This window comes from Ochotona princeps, chromosome 11, assembly GCF_030435755.1.
Source record: "Ochotona princeps isolate mOchPri1 chromosome 11, mOchPri1.hap1, whole genome shotgun sequence".
Lineage (NCBI taxonomy): Eukaryota > Metazoa > Chordata > Mammalia > Lagomorpha > Ochotonidae > Ochotona > Ochotona princeps.
In genome coordinates this window covers 14,844,487-14,868,978 of record NC_080842.1, presented here as the reverse complement: position 1 = coordinate 14,868,978, position 24,492 = coordinate 14,844,487, and the positions used below count along the sequence as shown (strand labels likewise).

Genomic DNA, 24,492 nt, shown 5'->3' with positions numbered 1-24,492 from the left:
CATTATAAGGGTCATGTTGGTAGCAGATGTAGATGTGATTTGAAGATTCCAAGTTGCACAATGTGTTTTGGTTGTTGCTCAAGGAAAACAGCCAAACAAGTTGGCCAGGAACTCGGGGGACATTGAGTGCCAACTAAGGAGCTGAATGGAATTAGCCCAAAAGAAGGAAGCCCTTGAGAGGCCCCCTGTGCTCCTCTTTTCACTCTGCTGCCAAGTCTTTTCACAAACATGGTTGGGGCACAGGGGTTTGAGGAACCATATCCAGAAGAGTATTAAACAAATGTCTAACCACCTCATCCCACCTCCACCAATTGAGTCTGGTTTAGAATTTCACCAAACTTCAAAACTTTAAACTGGTGCAAGGGGATGATGCAGCAGGAAGCTGAGTTCTGCCTTGAGATGTGCTATGAGTTCACTGCTTTCCTTCAGCTGGTCTGGACATGGGTTTTCTCATCCATGAAATGGAGGTCTCTTTGTTCTCTAAGAGTCTGCCAAGTCCTCTCTAAGTTTGTGCCTGTACCTGATGAGGCAGAGCTGGAGGAGCTTCCATGGGGAGTAGTGGACTCTAGGAAGGGGAAAGAAAACCTACACAGGATGCATGGACAGCCACACAGTCTGTCCATAGCCAGGTTGACAGTTGGTCTGTTTCAAACAACAACCCTAAAGTAAGTGTTGGTGACAAAGACAGGGCTTCTGCCATCATGAAGTTCACAATTTAGTGCTAAAATCCAATGATGAAACCTGTCCCATGTGGCAACAGAGGGGTAGTTGGAGCCAGTGGAGACAGAAGATGGACATCCACATGATGTTGCTGATTCCCAACATTCCCATCTCATACTTCTTGGGACACTTTCTCACTCCAGATGCTGAACATCTTCACCAACCAAGCAGATTTGACAGTGATGTTCTTATTTTAGAAATACTAAAATAATATGAATCATAACCAGAATGTGCAACTCTTGTGGTTCAGAAACACTTTTGCGGAAGACCCACATCATTCTCGTCAGTGATTCATGGATTGCTCAAGCATCTGTTACAGTGAGAGCATCTAAAACTTCTCTATCATTATCCATACTGGCTGTTTCTACCTGGGAAATTGAGTTCACTTCCAGAACATTCTTTTTCTTGCTCCATAGAGCTGTCACATGGTTATGCTATACCTTTCAATAGGTCTCTGAATTTTATTGAGTTAAACTACCCATGTTGTTGCTGATGTTCTTGGGTATATAGAAGGAAAATTATAAAACAGGGGAGACAACTGATCTACTGCTAGCTTGACTCTGATAAGACCCAAAGCCATGATGAGCAACCAAGTAGTAAATTGGTGGGATGTGACCCATCCATCAGCCAATCAGCAAACCAATAATTCATTACTGAGTTCTCTGAGTGTGTCAATTATTGTATGCAGTTGTAAATAAAAAGATGCATAGGGCTTGATCCCTGTCCTCAACCAATGAATAGCTGTCAAGCAGTCATTGATCTGTAGAGTCATAAAACATTAGGGTTGAAAGTTTTTTCCCCATGTATTTTCTTCATACATTGTCCCTGAGAGTTTTCAGTCAGTTCATGTATACATTTTCGGAATGGACTGATCACAATAGAAAGCCAAATTGTATTGCTTTGCTTCCTTGTTACTTAAGAACCTTCATAAGTGAGCCCAGGCACTCACTCCTTTCCCATCCCTGGGACATAGACAAACCACCTCGTTCTCAACTTCTGCTGCTCCCACTGAAGACCCAGCCCTTCCCACATGCCCAGGCCTCTGTTTCCTTGATTCTGCCATGGGTCTACTTTAGGCCCTCTCTCTACTATCCACACTGTCCATCTTCCAGCACAAAGAGGCCAAATCCACAGGCCCAGTATTCCCCAGGTGAAAGTGACTGTTTGCCAGTTATTTTCAAAACTTTCACTGGAACCTCCAGCTTCAGGTGGGGTCAGCTGGCCATGTTAAACCATGTCACCTGATGAGCCAAACGAAAATTTCTTGCCTTCTTTCTCTGCCTGAATTCCCTCATGAAAAGGCACCCTCTCCCAGGCCACTCTGAAAATGACTTCTAGCCAGACCAAAATGATTTCTCCTTGATGTGTTGCTATTCATACAAACAGGTATGAAATGGTAAGAATTGAAACCATTTTGCAGCCAAGAAAATTCTAAGGTTGGACTAAGCATATGCTTCTCTGGATTCTCACAAAGGGATGACACTATTGCAGTTGTGGGAACTAAGTTGTTCACAGTCGACTGGCCTTGACCTGGGGCGGAAGCAAGGAGTTTTCCATCAATGCCAGTCTTACTGATGAAGCCCCCAAAGCTCAGCCATGGTGAGTGATTTCCTTCCAAACAGCAGAAGCTGAAATCTATGTGAAATGCACTGGATTGTGTATAGTTGGCTTTGGCAGCTGAATACCAATAGAAGATTTTAAGTTTTGACCAAAAATTCTACCCAAAGACTTCCTTTCTTTTCCCCAGGATACATGTGTGTGTGCTCATACACACACCTGTGTCTAACCTCCTTTTCCTTTTCCTCTCCACTCTAGTGTCTTCTCTATTTTTCTGTTTGCTTCTCTGTCGATACGTTTGTCCCTCTCCCCTTTTCCCTCTTCCTCTCTATTTCTCTCTCCCGTTTCTTCTTTCTCTCCCTCTTCCCTTCTGTAATTCTCTCTTTCCCCTCCTTCCTTACATTTCTCTTCTTCCCATTTGTGAGCGCCTGTCCCCCCACATCTCTGCTAATTCTCCTGATACCTGACATCACACAAACAACTAAGTTTAATTCTTTCTTGAAATTATAGCATTTGCCTTTGATGACCATATCAATGTTCTAATGCGTCACCAATGTGTTCCTGATAAACACCAACACAAATACAATGGAAATATATCTGGTGTTCATCAAAACTATGGATGCCCAGATTCTGCGCAGCTGACCTTTTGCAGCCACGGTGGGACCTGATCTTCATTATGAGCATGCAGAGCAGTGATGAGGGTTCGGGTTAATTTTTGAGGGTTATTGTGGTTAATCTAATACATTTTGATTGTGAAAATATGGTTATTTCTATGTGGTATATGTTACCAGTACTAATTTCTAGTTAGTCAGAACATCAGATTAACCTAAACAGCCATTTCTTTAATTATGCCAACATGGCAGAGAGGTGCCACGAAAACAGCTGTACAAACTCTGTGTGTAACATATTGGAGGATCATCTGGAAATGTCTCCAAGTCTCAGATTGGTATATGGCACAGCAATGTGTGTAAATGTCAAAAGACCTCAAATAGCACTCCTATCTGACCTTGGGGCTTGGTGGGCAGCACCGCTGCAACTGAAAGACATCCTAACTAAACATCTGCCACTCCTGATCCATTCCTTTTGGGGACCTTTGTTCCCCCAAAACCAGCCAGTCCTGGTGGCGTCACAAGGCTGGCCTTTCAACCTCCATGTCCTCAGGTCTCAGCTCCAAACTGTGTGTTTTTCCCATTTCAGCTTCCTTAGTGACAATGGAGCCTCAACAATTCTGTATCACATGCACGTGCTTGGAATGAGAACATATTTTGCGCCTGTTCCAGTTGTCATAAATTACAGCATCATAAATCTAGAAGGGATCTCAGAGTTGTCTGCTGCAATCTCCCATTTGACTAATGAGTAGGGTGACCCGTTTGTCCGGACAGTCTCAATTTACGTTTCTTGTGCTGATGAACTTATTAATAACTCCCTCTCTCAATTCTTGTAGTGTGAATGAGAAATTATGTGGCTTCCCTGTTAATGAGAGAAGCAAGTTAACTGGGCCCAAGGCCTCTACTCAGGTTCACAAGTTTTCATTTTTTTTACACTACCTCTTTCACTTAATTTTTAAAGTGATTCAGAGTTACAGAGAGAGAGAATGGAGTGGGGGTGGGGCTGTTCCATCCTTTGGTTCACTATCAGATGGTTACAATGACCTGGGCTGGGCCAGTTCAAAGCCAGGAGCCAAGAACTTTTTCCAGGTTTCCCACTAGGGTCACAGGAGCCCAAGCACTTGGGCTACCTGCTGCTGCTTTTCCCAGACCAGTAGCAGGGAGCTGGATCACAAATGGAACTGCCAGGACTTGAACAAGTGTCCTTATGATATGCCAGCATTGCAAGCAGTGGTTTTATCCATTATGCCACAACGCCAGCTTCATCCTCTTTCACTTTGGTGACATTTCTTTAGAGCAGTGCTTCCTGGAAACATTTCCAAAGACAGGTGCTTTGTCTCTGTCTCCTGAGGTAAAGTCTGAACATGTGTCTATGGCAATGATACCAAGGAAATCCTGAGGGACACCTCATTCAGAGCCCCTGCTTAGAGAAAAGAGTGATCTTGCCAGATTGCTGAATCCTTCCTGAACTATGTAGCCAAAGATACTCCTATGGTGTTGAGAAGTTTGGCCAACCATTTATTAGACTAAGGCAGCATCATAAAGAATGCCACACTGTTTTTGTTGTGTCATATGACCAAGCATCTTTCATGGACCCAATTCTAGAAACATCTGGAAAGATGTCTTGGGTCCCTGTCGGTTTCCTTTAGTGTGACTTTCAGCTTCCTGGTTATCATTTCACACAGTCAATGGCCAATCGTTATAGCCAAATAATAGCTTTGAGATGAAGTAAAAAAATCAGAGCTAACCACCAATCACGTGGAGCCAAAATGACCAGAAGAGATTAATAACAGACAAATGTTTCTAACCTTTTGCTAGGGAGAAAAGAAACCAGGAAGGACAGAGACCACAGCTGGAAACTGAGCAGGCAAGAGCAGTGATTAATCAGGGCTTGAATGCCATCTGCTCTCCTTGGCTGGCTGCACTCTCACCAGCAGCATTGCCTACAAGTGCTTGGGAGAGGTCTGGGTGCTGGAGAAGGGATGGGGTGTTTCTGCTCAGTGAAGGGTCATGATTAATCTTCTGGAAGATTGAGGCTATGAAAGAGCATAATCACTTTGGGCAATATGAGTTGCTTTTAATCCCTCCACACACACACACACACACACACACACACACACACCCCTACTAGAGCGGATATGGATTGATTTCATTTTGTTTTGAATTTTTGTGTTATAAGTCTTTTTTTTTTTAATTTCACAAGTAGAAATCCTCTCTCATAGACTTTAGAGCTATGCATGGAAAAATAACCAAGGATGTTTATATCCCTTTCCTTCTAAAACATCAGCGTAGAACTGGTAAGGAAGGACATAAAAAAACAAAAAGATGCTGACTCATGGGCAAACAGAACAGAAATGGAAGAGAAATATAGAAGGTCAACTATTTCTATAGACAAGAGGAAAGCAGAAAGAAGATGGAAATTGATTTAGCTCAGGAGAGGAAATCAGATTGTAAAGGAGCTCCTATGGGGATGGAAACTGATAAACAGAGCTCTTTGAAAGACTCAACAGGATTCTCTCCACTCTGAAGAGCCAGCGAACCTTCCCTGTGCTCACTCATTCTCACTCAGTTGGAGACCTTCAGATTTTGTTTGGTTTGTTTCTTGGTGGAAAAACCGAATTGTAGAGTGGAACACAAGGCCCAGGGAACAGCAAAGGAGGCTCAACACTGGAAGAGGAGGGACGCGGGGCCACATGCTGGGTGGCAGAGTCCTCAGTGCTGTGCTTCTGCAGGCCCCCAAATGCAGCCGTGCAGGGAAGACAGCACAAGGCTCTACCCTGGAGAACCTAAGTGACACTCCATGCACGAGCTCCACACAGTTGAAAATTGAAAACTTCATCTGTCAATATGAAGAACTAACTTCATATTGATACTAATTTCCATGGTGCCAAACATGTAGTGCATTTTTGAAGAACTGAGCATCCTGGGAATTTACCTAACAATGTAATCTTTTTCACATTATTAACTAAAGAGAACTAGGTGGATTTTTAAGATATTTTAAAAAGATCTATTTATTATTTTTGAAAGGCAGAGGGACAGAAAGGAGAGTCAGAAAGAGAAAGAGAGAGAAAGAGCATGCATGCTCTTCCATCCACTGATTCACCCCCGAGATAGACACACAATGGCCAGGGTTAGGTCAAGTCAATGTCAGAAGACCAAAACTCCATCTGGGACCCCCACATGAGCTAAAAGGGCCCAAAGACTTGGCCCATTTCTGATGTTTCCCAAGTACATTAGTGAAGAACTGGATTGGAAGCACAGCAGCTGGAATTCAAACCAATACTCCCATATAGGATCCCATGTGGCAATTTAACTTGCTATGTCACATGCCTGTCCCTAAAAATCTTTTGAGATTAGACAACAAAAAGAAGTGAAAACAAACCAAATCAGAACTGTCTGCTGGATGTCTAGTGAGTTCCCATTGAAATTCTTACTCAGTTGCCCCCATTTCATGAGGGCAATGAGCAGGAGCATTGCCAGGGTGGGGAAGGAAGCTGTCTCAGGCATTTTTCTGTTAAATCTCTCCACAAAACACTCATGGCAAACTGATGTAACAGCTTTCCAAAAATGCCTTGACCACTCCAATTCCCCCCCAACACACACACACACACACAAATCTTTCTGACCTTCCTGCTCGCCTAGTCTACTTTGATTTGGCCCACTCCTGCTGCTCACTAGCCACAACTATGATCGTGCTTCCTCTTCAGCTTTGTACTAGCAGAGCCATGTCTCCCTTCCTGTTGCAATTCTTCAAGGCAATGTTCAGAATCTTGACCTTCATCTGTTTAACATGCTCCTGAACCCCTTCTCTTGCTTGTAACTGATCTGGATACAACAGTTTTGGCATACACCGAGCAAAAAAAATAGCTCTCAAAATTTTGTGAGCATAGCCAGTTCTCTTGAATTAAGGTATAAGCACAATTTTTTTCATGGCAAAACTATGTGGTTAGTCTGCTGCTTTGAATTTCATCTTTATCATCTTATCCTTTCTTACAATGAGCTATTTGTAAACTCAATTTCTTTCAGTCATTTTTCCCAACAAATTTACATACTCCACCCAACTTCAGCATGCGTTTGATGATGCTTCTTGCCTCAATTTTAGCAGAACTTATGTTGCTCTGATAGAGTCTCTTTTCAAACTTGTGTAATAAACATTTCAGTGCTTCAAAACAGATGCTGTCCAGTCATATTACAGCACACTTATGTAAGTTTACATTTATTCAAAAGTATTTTGAGGGTTGGGCACCATGGTTCAACTAGTTCATCCTCTGGCTGTCAGTGACAGCATTCCATATGGGCACCAATTCATGTCCTGCTGCTCTGCTTCCCATCCAGCTCCCTGCTTATGGCCTGGGAAGGCAGCGGAGGATGATCCAAAGCTTTGCACCTACATAGAAGACCTGAAAGAGACTCCTGACTCCAGACTGGTTTAACTCTGGCCATTGCGGTCAGTTAGGGAGTGCATCAGTGGATGGAGGACCTCTTTATCTTCCTTCTCTCTGTAAATCTGCCTTTTAAAAAAAGCATTTTAAAATACATATATATATATTTAGATAGATATGTGTATGTATGTATATTTATATATAGGTATCTAGATAGATACGTATCTCATAGCCTGTGTTTTCCACAATTTCCAAAGCAGGATCCCAGAGATTTGTTAAAACAATGCTTTCAGGACAATTACTTAAGGGTATTGTCCTTTAGTTGTCTTTTCAACAAAATCCTCAGATAGAACAGGGCTTATTGCAGAGATTTCTGGGTTTACCTTTTATCTAATGGCATCAATTTCCACAATATTCACAGGAGATTTCTAAAGATTCTACAGGAATTGTATTGGAAGAAATAGCTCTAGCTTTGCCAGAAACAATAAACAAATGATAGAGGACTTTGCATTCCCAAACTTCCACAAGCATAGAGCAGGCCGAGGAAATGATAACATATGGTGGTAGTCAGGGTGGAGGAGGGATACCTCAAAAAAAAAATGGAAACACATGCTTAGAAGGCATAGCTAAGAGCCATGAATAATTCTTCCCAACCCTTGAAACCAAGAAACTCAACTGTGTCCTGCTGGATTTACGAATTCCTGTGAATTGCTGGGTCCTGTGTATCTCCTCTTTCCACGCTTGCTGATAGAACAGTTTCTTGCAGTCATCATATCTGGCCCACCAGTGAGCATGTGGACTGCAGACAACTTGTCCCTTTAGCTCACAAGGCTTCTGACTGAAAGCAGGTAGAGCCACTAGTAAGGACTTTCATCTTCCCCTGGACTTGGTTTAGAAAATGAGATGCTATCCAATCCCCTGATATTAGAATAGCATGAAACTTTTTGGGACCTCAGCAAGGGGAGAGTGAAGCTTGCATGTGAAAGAGACATGAATCATTGGGACTGACATCTTGTTGAAAACATGAAGAGAGACTCCCAAGCTAGAACTACCCAGTTAGGTTGTTCTAACTATGTTTATTATCTCACATTCATTGGCTATGTGAGCTCACAAATATTTAATATTTGAAGTTGCTAAGTTTTGGTGTACTTTCTTATAGTAATAGGAAGCTAATATTAAATAAATCACAACATTTGGCTCAGCAGTAAACTTTATATATAGAATCACATTGTAAAAAAAAGTGACATAGCCTTATTAAAAGAGGAAGGAATCAGGTACAGATCAAAGAGAATAAAATACTTCAGATTCCTACTTAAACACAATCAGTAGACACTGTTTAAAATTGATGAGCTGTGAAATGTCATAAAATGTGGATTATACTAAAAAGATAGTGTTTTTGAGGAGATGAAACTAACAAAAATATCAAAATCCATGAGATATAGTTTCTGCTGATCTTTGTTAGTGAGATACATCTCCTGCAGGCAACAAATAGAAGGGTTTGTTTTTTAATCCAGTTTACTAATCTATGACATTTGATTGATGAGTTTAAGCTGTTTGCATTCAGAGTTAATACAAACAAGTGGTAATTTGGTTCTGTCATTTTAGCAATGGATTGTTCATTGATTTAATCATCTGTTATTTTACTGGGATATTCTTCACATTTGCCTTTGGTTTCGGTGGGTGCTATTTCTTTTCTCTGTCAAGAGAACATCTTTTTTTTTTAAGATTTATTTTATTTTTATTGGAAAGTCAGATATACAGAGAGAGGAGAGACAGAGAGGAAGATCTTCCGTCTGATGATTCACTCCCCAGGTGAGCACAATGGCCGGTGCTACACTGATCTGAAGCCAGGATCCAGGAACTTCTTCCAGGTCTCCCAAACAGGTGCAGAGTCCCAAGGCTTTGGGCTGAGCTCAACTGTTTTCCCAGGCCACAAGCAGGGAGCTGGATAGGAAGTGGAGCAGCCGGGATTAGAACCGGAGCCCATATGGGATTCTGGTGCGTACAAGGCAAGGACTTTAGCTGCTAGGCCACGCCGCCAGGCCCAAGAGAACATCTTTAAGTATTGTTTGATATCTTGATATTTTTGTTAGTTTCATCTCTTCAAAACACTTTCTTCTGATTAAATTGCTCAATGACTCATTGATCATACAGTAGCATCATTTTCTTCAAGAAGGTTCTTGATTTTCTTTTTCACTTATTCATCGACACATTAGTCATTCAGTAGCATGTTATTTAACTTCATGGTGTTTCAATTTCTTTTTTTTTTCCTTCCTGCTCTTTATTTTGTTTTGTGGTTTTTCATTTAAGGGGATGTATAGTAACTGTGTAATTGAGATTATCATAGCTAGTGGCATGTTATTTCACTTCATGGCATTGTAAATTTCTATTTTTCTTCCTGTTGCTGATTTTGTATTGCAGCTTTTCATTTAATGGTATGTAGTAATTGTGAAATGGAGACTATCAGATGTGAGGATACAATGCAGTATGCATCTCTACTTCCAGACAAAAATGGACTCCCAATGAAACTGTTTACTACATCTTGACAATAGGATGCTGGACTCTGCCACTGTCCATGCCTTCCCTGTACCTCTGAGGACAGGTATCCTCTGAGCATGGCCCTTTTGTGTCTGTATTCCTCACCCTCTGTCCACTGCTTGGACGGGACAATGAAGACAGCAATGCTAAGATGCTTTGTATTTCTTATTTGTGTACTATCAGGAGTTGCAGAGAGGCAGAGAGGTGAGGCCTAGCAGTAATGGAATGTGGGCAGAGAAACCAGGGACAGGTGAATGTCTGCAGCTTGTAAGTGTGCCCAGGTTATTCGTTACATGTCTCTTAAGATAACTTATATTGTTGGGGAAGCTGGGACATAGGTCTTCAGTTTAACAAATGGACTTCAGGGTAATGAGCAATTGTCCTGTTGGGGTTACGACTGAATGGATTGCCATATGGACTTGTGATTTGCTATTTCTAGTGGGCGCTGTTATCACCAAGCTTGGTTTATGAAGACTCCTTAATAATCACTCCCCCCCCCAAGAAAAAGAAAAGAAAAAGGAAGGAAGGAAGGAAAGAAAGAAAGAAAGAAAGAAAGAAAGAAAGAAAGAAAGAAAGAAAGAAAGAAAGAAAGAGAAAGAAAGAAAGAAACTCCGTCTCTCTCCTAAGCATTTTTCTCAGGGATTCAAAAAAAAATTTAGAAATGGATATTGGAATTACCTAAGGGAGTTGAACAACTTGTTTCCAGAAAAGAAAGCTAGAATTGCCAGGGATAGGCAAAAAGAATGTAAACCCTTTCTGCCCTCTACATGGAACATTTTACTACTGCCTACTTTTACTACTGTATAATTTTTCTACCATGAGTACATTTTAATTGATGGCATAAGAATTTCATAAAATAAAATTTTATTTAAAGATAGGCTTGCTCTACATCTGAGACTTTGAGTGATATTTTTTATGAAGGGGAGGATAGTGGCCTGGGAGATGAGGCATAACTGGTTTCTCTCTTTCTCTTTTTGGATTTATTATTTTTATTGAAAAAGTAGATTAATAGACAGAAGGAGAGACAGAGAGAAAGCTCTTCCATCTGCTGGTTCACTCCCCAAATGGCCACAATGGCCAGAGCTGAGCCACTATGAAGGCAGGAACTTCTGGGTCTCCCATGTGGGTTCAGGAAGCCAAGGACTTGGACCGTCCTCCAGGTGCTTTCCTAGGTCAGAAGCAGGGAGTTGGATGGGGAGTGGAGTGAGTGGTGACATGAACCAGAGCCTATATGGAATGTCAGCACTTGTAGGCTGCCAGCTATGAACTGCACAGAGAAAAGTAGCCTCTTTGGGCTATGACCTCTCACATCTCTATCGCCTTGACTTTTCATGATAGTCCTGCTACCATCATGCCAACATCAACATAAAGCCTTTAAAGGAAGAAAAGAAAATTCTTAAGTCCTAGGGCCCCGACAAAATCATCAACACTATACTCTTATCTCGTTCAGAAGACAGTGAGTTTCCTGGCATGCTTCTTCCCTTAGGGCCACCCTAAAAGTGAAATAAGAACGTGGGGTAAGAGCTGACACTGCAGTACAGTGGGTTAATTGCTGCCTGTGATGTTGGTCAGAAGTTCTGATTGCTCCACTTCCTATCCAGCTCCCTCCTAATGCACCTGGGAGAGAGTGGAAGACGACCAAGATGCTTGGGCCCCTGCCATTACCTGGGAGACCTGGATGGAGTTCCAGGCCCTGAACTTCACCCTGGCCCAACCCTGGCTCTTGTAACCATTCAGGAAGTAAGCCAGTAGATGGAATAGCTCTCACTTCCCATGACTTTGTTTTTCAAATAAATTAATGCATTTTTTTTTAAGAACAGTGGGAAAGTGCATGCAAACCAGGAAGGACTAAAGACCTATGGCTCCCCCCCGCCCCCTGCTACTATTTCAGGAACTGCACTTTTGCCCCCTTTCAGGATGTTGAGTGGAAAGAGATGGTGCAGCTTTCTGGGCTAAGAGGGAAAACGATCCATTATGAACACAACCTAGAAATTCTCCTTCAGGGTCAGAAGTGCCTGGAAAATAGTGGAGAATGGGAACCCTGCCTCTTCCTTGGTAAATGAAGCAAATATAATGAGGGCTGAGAGAGCTGACAAATGAGGGCATTAGTGCCCGGCCCTAGATAATGGGACAATTTAAAGCATCTCACTTTCTCACCTTCACCACTTCACCAAACCGCGCTGGGTTACCAGGCTGTTAGTTCTGTTCATCTTGTGTTCTTTCTGCTACAGCCCCAGGGAGTGAAAGGTGATTTCTTCCACTTACTTACCTTCTCACTCACACTGGGCACAGGATTAAAGGATGGAGGACTAAGGGAAGACTGCCTGCTCTCTTGTCTTTGAATGCTCTTCCCCTTAAAGAAGCACACAATCCAAGACACAAGCATTGAACTCATGCTTATTGTGTGCAGCACATGCTGGGAACACATGTGGGATGGGGATACAATGTGAGATACATGCCTCTCCCCAGTGACTCCCCTGAGGTAGAGTGGTCCTAAGTCTTTCCTGAATCTTTGAAGTGTTGAAATGGTTTTTCCATCTCTACATTCTTACCATGAGCATTTCCAAGTCACAGCAGATGAGGCAAAACTGCCTGCTGAAACACTTCTGGGCATGGACCTACACTGTGATGCAGTGGGTTAAGCTATTACCTGTGATGCTGGCATCTAGTATCAAAGCTATGCTGCAAGTCCTGGAGGCTGTGTTTTTCATCCATCAAAATCCCTGCTACAGCATCTGGAAAAGCAGCGAATGATCTGAATGTTTGGGCCCTTGCCACCCACATAGGATACCCAGATAGAATTCTTAGCTCCTAGTTTCAGACTGGTTCCCTATTTTTGCAGCCATTTGGGGAGTGGACCACAACAGACAGAAGACCTCTTTCTCTCTGTATCTGCCCCTTTGTGTCACTCTGCCTTTCAAGCAAATAAAAGAAAAATCTTTGGGCAAAGGTGAGCAGGAATCATTAAAGGTGTTTCAACTACCAGGCTCTCAAAACAAGGAAAGGATCATCTAAGACATCCACCAAAGTCTCCCTTTTACATACAGGAGCAAGGTGATAGCTATTTACCTGTCCTCATGTTTTTAGTTAAAATCTTTTCTCAAGAGCAAAGAAAGATATTTGTAAGAAAGATGTGCAACATGACCCTTAGAGCTTGAATCTCATTGTTTTTCTACACCTGCTGTTATGCATGACCTTCATTCCTACAAAACAGAAACCCTGTTGTTTGTACAGGGGAGCCCCTTTCATTACGCCCTGTAACCCAAACAGCCACATGTGGAGGGCTGTTGACCTATCCCAGATCTTGCTCCTGCCAGGAGGTACTGCGGTCCAACCTGATGTGACTTGCATCCAGTCCTGGTACTTGCAGCTGCTGCTATGGCCTAACCTGTGTGGCCTGCAACCATTCTGGCTCTCATGCCAACAGGTGCAGCAGACTAGCCTAGCCTGACCTACCCCTGGGCTGTCAGCTTCTTTTAGCAAAGGTCAGGTTTTACATATTGTCATTTCATCAATGCATTGCCCCTGAGTGTTGTGGTCACTCTAGAAGGCTAACATAAAATTAGTCAGAAGCCCTGTATTCGGCTACACCAATCAATAAGCCTAGGAAGGAAATTAACCAACATAGATACAATTTCTCATCCTGAAATTTGACTATTGTCTCCCCTATGCTCTGAAGTTCAAGTGCAAAGCCTTCTTAACAGAAGAGACAATAGCATACAGCTACCTAAGCTTCAAAGAGGCCATATAACTGTCTGATACGATCCAATCCATCATACATATTCACTCTTTTCAAACCCTAGGTAGAACCCTAAGATTAAACAAAATCCATAAAATTCCCAGTTCCAGATGTTTGTAGCTCATTTTATTAGTTGATTAGAGTGAGAATACAAATCAAAAATAATGAGATTTATTTGTTTTAATTGCTTCTGTGCTATCCCTACCTGAGTTATTGCGTATTTGCAACTCATCACTTCCTGGTGTATGAACAAAGACAGACAATTCAATAGTTAATTGGCTCATCTGTCAAAGAGAACAGTTTTTCCCTTAAGAAAATAGTTTTTTTCCCTGCAAAACTATTTTTAATGATTCATTGTAGCTACTCTATGTTGATCTAATAGCTTTCACATATAACCTAAAAAACACAGTGACAGGATATAGCAACGAGCAACATTTTTTTTGGGGCAGGACTTGGTCTAAAATAATAAATCCTAAATCACCACTATAAGTAAGTGTTTTTCCTTTAAATAATAAAATAAAATTCGTTTTTCCATGGACTTCCTCGGAAAGATTTCCTTAAGCACAGTGCTCATTCTGAAGGGATTTTTAAAGAAAGCTTTTAAGGCACTCTTGAGAATGCATAAATCTTCTTTAACAATGAATTCCTACTCCGTTATTCTGCATCTCTTTTTAATATTTTATTTCTTGCATTCATGTCTTTTTTCCCCAATCTTCTTTAGGGAAGGTTAGGTCATGAAATCACAAAGAACTTATTTCACTGAAATCTCCCTGAAACATTCGTTGTTCTCAGAAGAGATTGTTTTATGTGTATTTGCCCACTTGCATAAAATGAGAAGACAAATTTTCCTTCAAAAGAAAAGAGGTTGCATGCATCTTTAGCTTCTGCTTTTCAATTAGAACAAGCAAAAGCATTTTCCCCCAAATACTAGGCAAAGGATCCAGTGTGTTTGTGGCTTCCCTAACAAGGAAACATTTATCCATGCCTTGGTCCACACGGTACCTTCTCCCAATTGATTCATCTTAAAATCGCACATTTATTTTACTCCCACACTACAATGTTGCATCCCATCCCATTGATTGAGACCCCCAGTCCTGACAGTATGTGAGAGTACCTTGCAAAGTATGTGGAAATGGAATTAAAAGATTAGGTTATTTGGGTTCAAAGCAAATTTTTTGAAGTCCATGCATAGATTTTTTTCATAACATACCTTTCCCATGAATGTACTGAAGTTCTTGCCTATTTTTATATCATGGTCACTCAATTCTGTGGTTGTGCATGTCAGTTTATGGGGTCAAACTTTGAATCTTGCTTCTGCATGTCCCTCTATTCCCTCAGTGTTGTCTCACATAAATATTCCCTATCCTCATTCTTCAGTAATTGAGAGCTTTTTCTTATCTGTCTTTGGAATCATTTTAAAATTCTCTAAAACTAACTGGCTATTTCCCATGAACATTAGCTCTCCCTTTGCTTCATACAATATAACCCATACCCACCTAAAAAAACACTCACATTTCTTAAACAATTCTCTTCGAATCAAAGTACAAATTTTCACATTGGCATGGCCACTATTCCTCTCCCCTCTAAAGTCAATGGGAAGACAGTGTCTTTATTCCCCAGTTCTTCACTGCAAGTTACTATAGCAATAATAATGAGGTAAAATGTATTGGCCCCTGCTGTATGATGACAAGGGAAATAAATGCTTCACAAAAATAAGTTGATAAAATACTAATAAAAGTCCTACATAATAGATGCTACTAGCATTCTCATTGTACATATAAAGGAGCTGGTACTTGGAAGTGAATAACTTGCCTAAGATCTTGTGGATCAATGACCAAAGTTAAATGCCTCATAGTACAAAGATCTGTGTTCTTGATTATGAGATTCTCCTGTCTCAAGATGCCTCTATATACCAATGTGAATTGTTTACATGACAGATTCAATGACTACCTCCCACTTTGTTTCCTTCTCCATAGTCACACCCTCACCTTGGGCTCTTAGGAGTTGAGTATGTTCTCTGTGTGTCTTGACTTTGGGCAGGGCCGTGAGACTTGATTTGGCCAAAGAAATGCAATACAAGTGACAGGGTTAGCTCTTGTACTAACTTTCCTGGAACTGCCATAACAAATTACTCTAACTTCAGTAACTTAAAAGTCAGAAACTTCTCAGAGTTTTGGGGGCCAGGAACCCAACTTCAAAGTTCAGAAAGAGATGTTTCCTTTTCATAGGATTAGAGTCTGAATCTGTTGCACCTTTCTAGCTCCTGCTGGTTGCCAACAAACCTTGGAGTGTCTTGGTTGTGTCAGCATAACTGTGATTTTTATCTTCATTATCATGTAACATTCTCCCTGGGTGTCTGAGTCTAAATAGCTCTCGTGATTGGACACGAATGATGGCATCAGAGCCATTCTCACTCAATCTGGACACATTTTCATTCGACTACATCTGCAAAGACTCCACTTCCAAATTAGGTCATATTCACAGGTAGTCAGTGAACCAGAATTCGGACTTTAGTATATCATTCAGGGTCACAAAATTCAACCACCCCAAGCATTAACAGGTTTGCTCCCTTGTATTTGTGTCATCAACAGAAACAGAGCCACCTGCAGGGAACTGTTGTTCTTCAAGCCAGGACAAAGCAAAATGCCACCCATGGAGCATGAGCTTGCCTGACACGATGGTTCTGCAGCTTGATGCAGCTTGAAGAACAGCCATTGAGTTGGGTCCAGTCTCTCTGCCCATCTGACCCATAAGCCTGCATCATATCAGAGAATTATAACTCACTGTGTTTCTTACATGGTGTTTTTTTTTAGCATTATCTGATCAATGCAACACGCTTCCTATATGTTAGTACTAACTTAAGTGTAAGGAATAAACCTATCCACAATAGCAATAGAAGCAAAAGAAAAAAATCTAATTAGATTACCCTTCAGTAGATCTTCATCACGAGAACCTAAACTTTACATTATCCATGGGAGACAGACTATTTAGTAGGTAAAACATTATTTAGAAGGGCTGGTACTTGGCACAGCAGTTAAGACATTCCTTAGGATGTCCACATTCTATATTAGCATACCCAGGTTGAGTTCTGACTTTCCCTCCTGCTCCAGCTTCCTGCAATGCACCTCCTAGGGATACAGAATGTGGGTAATGCCCAAAATAGCCATGTGATCCCTGCTAACCACACAGGAGATTTGGACTGAGTTCCTCAGTGCTAGCTCCAGTGTGGTCCTGATCCAGCTATTACAGACATTTGGAGAATAGCCTATCTCTTTCTCTCTTTTTTTTCTTCCTCTTCCCTCTCTCCCTCACTCGTTTCCTTTCAAATAAAAGGAAAATCTCCACTGGAGACCCTTTCAAGACACAATGCTAACTTGCTGTGTATAGAAAGGAAAAATTAGGGGGAAAAAAGACCTAAGATGTAAAACAAAATGTTCCTGCCCTGGAGTTGCTCCCAATCCATTGAAGTGTCAGAACTCATGTGGGTGAATGGGAGAACGAATAAGCCATTATAACTTTGTCTAGACACTTTTGCCTTGCCTTAAGGACATGTCTGAAAAAGAGTACAGTTTCAGAAAATTCCGGTCATTGTACAAGAAAGCAGAATAGCAGCCTGGAAGTTCAAAGCCACACTGAAGTATCTGAGCTTTTCCTTGGGTTAAATGGGAGGAATTTTAGCTGCAAAAGAAGCTTCCCAGCTAACTTGGTTTTTTTCACACAACCTTTTCACCAGCTGCCCAGTCCTGAATACACCCTGGCATCTCGAAGAGAGATGGACTTTCCATGCTGATAATTAGAACTGATGTATTATTTATGGGGCCCTGTTTTTCCCAGAGGATTGCTCCATTTGAAGCCAACATTCCTTTGAAAGTCTGGAGAACATGAAGCTTGGAGGAACTTAATAGTTCCCAGAGAGCAGTCTCGGGATAAACTTTAGGGTGACGGCAAGGTCACTAGTGCTCTTGTTTCTCTGTATGCAAAGAGTCTCTCCATAAAAAACCTTCATAGCAAAAATCACTGATGACCCCTACAAAAACCAAATTATGTGTAGTATGAGTTAAATTCTGGGATTGCTGTTCTCATCTCTATTGGGGATGTGATCTACATAAACTTGAATTGCTTTACCCTATAACCAAAAAAAGTCACATTTTATGAGGTTGCAGTCTTTGTCTTGGATTATCTTGTGTGAGTCATTGTACAACCTTGGGAATTTCTGATTCAGTAAATAAAAAATAATCAAATATTCATCTCTAGCTCCATTTGAAGACAGCGCATACACACAGTTTTGATGTGCCACACAGCTCCACAAAAATCACCTCGAGCAGTTTGTTCTCTTCAATGAAAAAGTTATATTACACCAGGCACAATCTTACTGTTTCTCTGGTAGACAGCTGCCAAGAAATGCATGCTGCACTGTTGTATATTACTCAAGAAATCGCTACCATGGGAGGACAGGTACATCTGTGGCACCACGGAGGATGAAAGCAAAGCTCAAGCAAACTCAATGACTTAAGGTCACTTAAAATTCTCTGAAGAGTTAGTTTCTTGAAGGGAATGATGCTTCCTCCTTATACCATAATATGATTATGAGAATTTGTTCAGATTAGTAAGCCTAGGAGCACCACTCACCATGTCTAGTGCTAGAACAGCTATTTCCGAAACATAAAGGTAGCTAAAAGTATATCTTGACCCCATGGTTAATATCTTAGATAAAGTATTAAACTCTTAAACACAAATAGCACTAGAGGAAGCCTGGCAGTAAACTTATAAAGTCAAGTTCAGAGAATGAATAATAAGCTCAACAAGACTCCTGTGTCTCAAATCAGAATGCTTAGGTTCAATGCTGGGTCCACCAGTGGAGATTCAAGGAGGGACTAGTGATGGCTCAATTAATTGGGTTTCTGTCATGTGGGAGAACTAGATTGAGACCCTAGCTCACAAATGTGGCCCCTTTGGAGAGTGGGCCAGTGGATGGGAGGTCACTCCCACTTGCTCTTTCTCTCTCTGCCTCTAAAGTAAGGCAGTGCTGTGGTGCCACTGCTTGTGATGCTGGCATCCCACAAGAGAGTGCTGGCTACTCCACTTCCAATTCAGCTTCCTGCTGATGATCCTAGGAAACAACAGAGGATGGCCTAAGAATGGGGCCCTATAATCCACGTGGGAGACTGAATGCATTCCTGGCTCCTGGCTTTGGCCTAACCTGGCCATGGCTGTTGCTGTCACTTGGGAAGTGAATAAGTAGATGGAGGATATCGCAAGCGCATATGCACGTGTGTGTGTGTGTGTGTGTGTGACTCTCTTTTAAATAAATATTTAAAATATGCATTTGAAAAAATAAAATCAAATTCAGAGGGGGACCTGGAGATGCTGTAATCTAACCTTCTCAGTCTAAACAAACGGAGTTCCAGGGAGACAAAATATTTCATCCTGCCTGTTTCTGTCTCTCTGCTTCTCAAATTACTGAACAACTTTCAAAGTCAAAGGTAGAAGGGCATTTAGAGACTCTATAGTCCTACCCTTTCAATTTAAACAGAGTTTCAGAGAGACAAATGACAACACAGGATTGTACTACTAGTAGAATCAACTATTGTTAATACATTCCAATTGTAACCAACTTTCTGGAAAGTTGAGAAGAGTTAGTATCTTCAGCTAAAATCTACTACAGGAAGAGATTAATATGTTTAGGTAAACCTTTTAGCTCTGCTCAACATTCTGGATAACAGGGTAGACTGACAATTTAGGTTCTGACTCCACCTTTTAGAAATGTCCAAGAAAAAATATGAGTTGAACTTAGCCACGTTTATTGGAGGAAAAACCAGCTTCTAGAACTCAGCAGCATTTAGGACTGAGTTGGCTAGGTACCCCACTGTAACTCCTACAACTGATGCTGCAGGAGCAATATGTAACAGAAGGAAGAGAGAAACCTGATCGACTGCTGTCAGCATCTACTTTATATGAGCATTCTCTGATGGCATGCTCCCCTCCCATGGGCATGGGCCGATCAGTTGACCACCTATGATTGGTTGGAGCTCAACTGCTGTGATTGGCTAACAGTCAGTTCTCTATTACAAGTATATATACTCAAGGGGGTTGCGGAAGATTTCAGTTCACTACATATACAGCTTCCTTCGGTCAAATTTTTTCACCTAAGTATTGAAGTGCACTCTGGCCATGCTGACAGCTTAATGCTAGTGAGTGACTTCGGGTAAGTTACTTAACTCTTCTATGTCTCCATCTATGATATGAAAGCAATATCAGTGCCAAACTCTGCAGGATTATTTTAAATATTTAAAGAATTAATATGTGAAGTGCTTAGAATCAAATCTAATACACAAGCTCCCAGTATCATTATATACTCATATAATCCAATCAGAGCAAAGGCTGACATGACTCATCCTATGCATATGTGAGGAGTCTCGGGGGAGACAAGCTGGGGGATTCGGGGTCTGTTGGATCAGAGCAACAACACAAAGGCAGTAAATGCAGTCAATATTTCCCTCCCCGTTCTCTTCTGTAGGGTATTTCTTCCTTTATTTACAGGTGTCATCTATCAACCTGAGCATCCCCAGTGTGTCTGAGAGCTAAGGCAGAGGATAAACAAGCAGTTCAAGGATACTAGTCTTGCCCTCCTATTGTCTCAGCTTGCCCCCATTGTATTCCAGGTAGTAGATGATTTAAAGTGTTCATCACCTGTCATCATCAATTCCTTGGCTCAGTTGCCCCACTGGACCTGGCCTGAAGGGGTTGTGCAGGGGGCTTTTTGGTTTACACAGTAATGACATGTAGTCACAGTGAAGACACAACAGCCACTCCTGACCTTGAAGCTAAGTGGTGGTCAGTCGAGAAAATTGTCCATTTTCAGATTTGCATTTGCATGCTAAGTAGGTGAGAACAAGGTCAAAGAGGAGCAAGGACTGGACTGTAACTGATCAACGCAATTGACCCAGTTGGAGAATGAAAGTGCCCAGCACTAACAGGAGAGATCAACATCGGACAAAGCAGAGAAAGAGGGCATTGTGCATGGCTGGGGCTATACTGGGGCAGTGACCTAGCCAGAGAATTCTTTCCATCTGCTCTGTGCCAAGTGTACAGCTTTGGCGGAGAGGAAGACAGTCAGTTCCACTTACCATCCTAATCAGATAGCCAGGCCCTCTTAGAGATCTGACTCCAGATTCAGCAGGCCCTGTTTCAATGATAGTTTGACTTCCCACCTAGGTTTTACCACGGGGAAAGAATGAGCTCAAACAGCCCACATGTCTGATCTTCTAGCTGATGTGACTTGTCATTGTGAATTAAGCAAAAGGAGTTCTGATACACACATCAGTCTCTTGCGAACTTAGTCGGTAGGACTGAGGGCCTGATCAACCAATCTTACCTCAGTGTGCTGACAAAACCAATTTTCTCAGTTTCTGAACCTGAAAAAATGAAGGGCCAGACCTTGGCCTCCGGCTAAATCACCAAGGTAAATTCACTTTTGAAGTGCCTGGCAGCCAGACAGCCAAGCTTCCCTCTGCCTCCCCTCAAACACATTTTCTTTAATGGACTTTAATCTTTCAAGGTGAACATTCCAGATTCAGGGCTCACTCAGATGATTGATTCCACAGTGAAGACCTCAGGAAATAGGAAATTTGCTCCCACGCTGAGTTTACCCCATCAATGTTTAGACATCTAGAAAAACAACTAATCAAAGCATAATTCTAATGAGCAAGGTCACTGGTAGCATTTTATACATGCTGCTGTTTCAAAATGATAAAGCTGTAACTTGGGTTTTCCTAAGCCAGTCGGACAGTACAAGGTTATGTCATTAAATGCAGTGGTGTCAGCAGAGTGGCTTAGAGAGACAGGTGCTCAATTTCTCTGTTCTGTCCTTAGTTTCCCCTGGTGGTGGTGGGTGTCTCATTTGTGCCCACAGTCCTTTCCTCTGGCCTCTTTTTTTTAAAGATTTATTTATTTTTATTGGAAAGGCAGTCCCACAGAGAGAAGAAGAGGGTGAGAGAATGACCCTTCATTTGCTGGTTCACTCCTCAAGTGGCTGCAGTGACTGGAGCTGAGCCAATATGAAGCCAGGAGCCAGGAACTCCTTCCAGATCTCCCACGTGGGTGCAGGGTCCCAAGGCTTTGGGCCATTCTCTACTGCTTTTCCAAACAGGGAGCTGGATGGGAAGTGGAGCAGCTGGGACACAAACCAGAACCCACATGGGATTCAAGCACTTGAAGGGGGAGGATTAGCCAATTCAGCCATTGTGCTAGGCCCTCCTACAGCTGGCTGCCTACAGGACACAGGGAAGGAAGTCTAACCTCTGGCATCACCTCTGCTTTTTGTGTGCAATAATTCAGGAATTTTTTCCTCTGATAGCACTGTCTCTGGAGGTTTGCAAAGTTGCTATTTCATGGCTCAGGGTGACACATGAAGTTCTCCCAAGTCATCTGTGCACACTTGTGGTGCAGAAGCAACACACTCCCCCAAGTCCACACTGCAGAGCCCTCAGGGTCTCTTGCTGGCACTCCGGGGCTCAGTCCCACCAAGTCCTCAGGAACTCTGATGTTCTTCCAATAATAGGATCAAGATCAGGACTTGATCATTCCCATGCCTGCCTATGGCCCCAGTACATGCTGAAACACTGAACACTGACTTCTTTCAAGCTCATTCCATTCATTTATTGAAGCAGACACCTGGAGGTAGTCACAGTGTAGAAATTTCAAGTTCACGCTTGAGGTGGAAAGCCCCTGGACTACATACAGAGTCACAAGTCCAACCAACACACTTATGTGAACAGTCCATAAGTATGTCAGACTCTAATAGAAGAATAACACACAGTCCCTAAATGATCAGTCAGTGTGGAGAGTGCTAAGACAACTGAGAATTGATCTGCCATATGACCCAGCTATCCCATTTCTGGAAATACATCCAATTAAGTGAACTTAAGGCAATGAAATCTGCATATGAGAATGTGCCCTATAATTCTACATTTACAGCAGCACAACCTAAAATAGCAAAGACAATGGAAACAACCCCAGTGGCCATTGAAAGAGGAATGATTAAAGAATACATGGTACATCTACTTAATGGAATACTACTCAACCATTAAAAGAATGAAATTCTACCATTTACAAAGCTAGAGACCATTATGCTCAGTGAAATAAGTCAGTGCCAAAAGGACAAATATCATATGGTCTCTCTGATATAAGCCAACCTCCATGTAAAATACAAGATTAATATATTATTTTATATATGTATATATATATATATATATATATATATAAAGAGATAGAAGCTGTATAATAAAAACTAGCATCTCGAGAAGTGAAGATACATTGCAGTACTCATCTCTACTTCCAAATAAAAGATGGACTCCCAATGAAAATGTTAAGCACATCTTGACAATAGGATGCTGGACTTTCTACCATTGTCCATACCTACAATGTCACGATACACTTAAATAGCAGAATGATAGACTTGTGACAGTTGTTGAAGGACTATACTATTATAATAATGTGGGAGAAATCTGTAGGGAAGAAAGGGGAATATGATGGATGGAAGGAGAAATCCCTGAGCTTATGGAACTGTATCATAAAATTTTAAAAATAAAAATAAATAAAATTGTTTAATAAAAATCAAAATATATTTATTTTAAATAAAAATAAAGAAGAATTCAGTTTTAGGCAAGAGCTGAGTAGAGGAGAGGTTCTGTCTTTAAGAAAAAAACTAGCTAAATAAGAAAGCTTGCTAGAAGTGACAGAAGGTCTTTTAAGCCTGAGTTTACTAGGTAAATGACCAAAAAGAATTCCAGGTATGTGTTGGTGGTGGGGGGAGAAGTAACTAGGAAGAAAATGTTAAATTTATAGAATTTGGTAATCTTATAAATGGGGTGATTCTGTAAATAAGAGGTTGTACAGCAGGATCTTAAAGAGGATTCCATAAAACCTTCTGGAAAAAAAAAAACTGATGTTGCAGTAGGGCGTGACCTCTGCTTCCTTTCAGTGGCTGAGACCGAACAAGAGGAGGAGGAGGAAGGTGATGGCAGCTGCATTTCAACCCCACTTGAATAAACTGTGATGACCGCAAATAAAGTGAGTGGTCCTTTGACTACTTTTCCACCAAGAATAGACTTACACTGGATGTATGACAGTAAGTCGTCCAATAAAGAGCCAATCATTGGTCAGGGCACATGGGAGACCTCATCTGCTCTTGATTGTCCATAATCTTGAGACGTAGCAAACTCGGGGCTATACAGAACTCTTCCAGCCTTCTTGTCTTCTTCCTTTACAGAAGAATCTCAACCTAAATTAACCGCTCCTCACCTTCACTTAATTTGGAGACACCACTAATATGTAACTTTGATGTCCTATGGCATAGAATGCGTTCTCCGGAAAAAAAGCCCCAGAGAAAACAAGCTTGGTCTTTAAGATTTGTTGTGTGAGAACAAGGACTCTGAGTTCACTTCCTTAATGGATGAAGATGTCTTTCAGGAGCTAGAGGGAATAGCATCCCCCCACAAGCGTGATGCCACTTCAGAGAGTAAGGGAATTGGCCTCAGCCAAGTAATCACAGGAACTCCCCCGCACAGAAGCATCTCTACAAAGTTAGTCTTACCCAGGAAGTCAGATGTGGCATCTCCCTGCAACATGAACACAAATACCCTCCGGAAGTTCATAACCAAGGCTCTCTTGATGTTGAACATGTGGCTGCCTTGTCCATGAGAGGGGCTGGACAGCAGACAACTCACATCTCAGCACTACCTGAATTTGTGACAATTCTTTTCCTGGCTTTTCTGAATATGGAAATAAGGAATGTACAACAAGCTGGGAGGCATGTCTTTGAAGGCAAGACCATCTAAACAAATACGCATTTCCATCTGTCTTTTCAAGTTCAACAAGGCAGTCTTACACCTCAACATTCACACCCGGTCTTGTCTTTTTTCAGGAGAATTTCAATCTGAAGAGCAGT

General features: G+C 41.7%; 1 long non-coding RNA gene across 1 annotated transcript; it reads left to right on the top strand.

Moving 5' to 3' along the window:
• Nucleotides 1–432: 432 nt before the first annotated feature.
• Nucleotides 433–23,876, top strand: LOC131481371 (uncharacterized). The gene is made up of 3 exons (XR_009246258.1): nucleotides 433–665; nucleotides 2,107–2,319; nucleotides 23,527–23,876. It is a non-coding gene; the product is annotated as an uncharacterized LOC131481371 (long non-coding RNA).
• The last annotated feature ends 616 nt before the right edge of the window (nucleotides 23,877–24,492 follow it).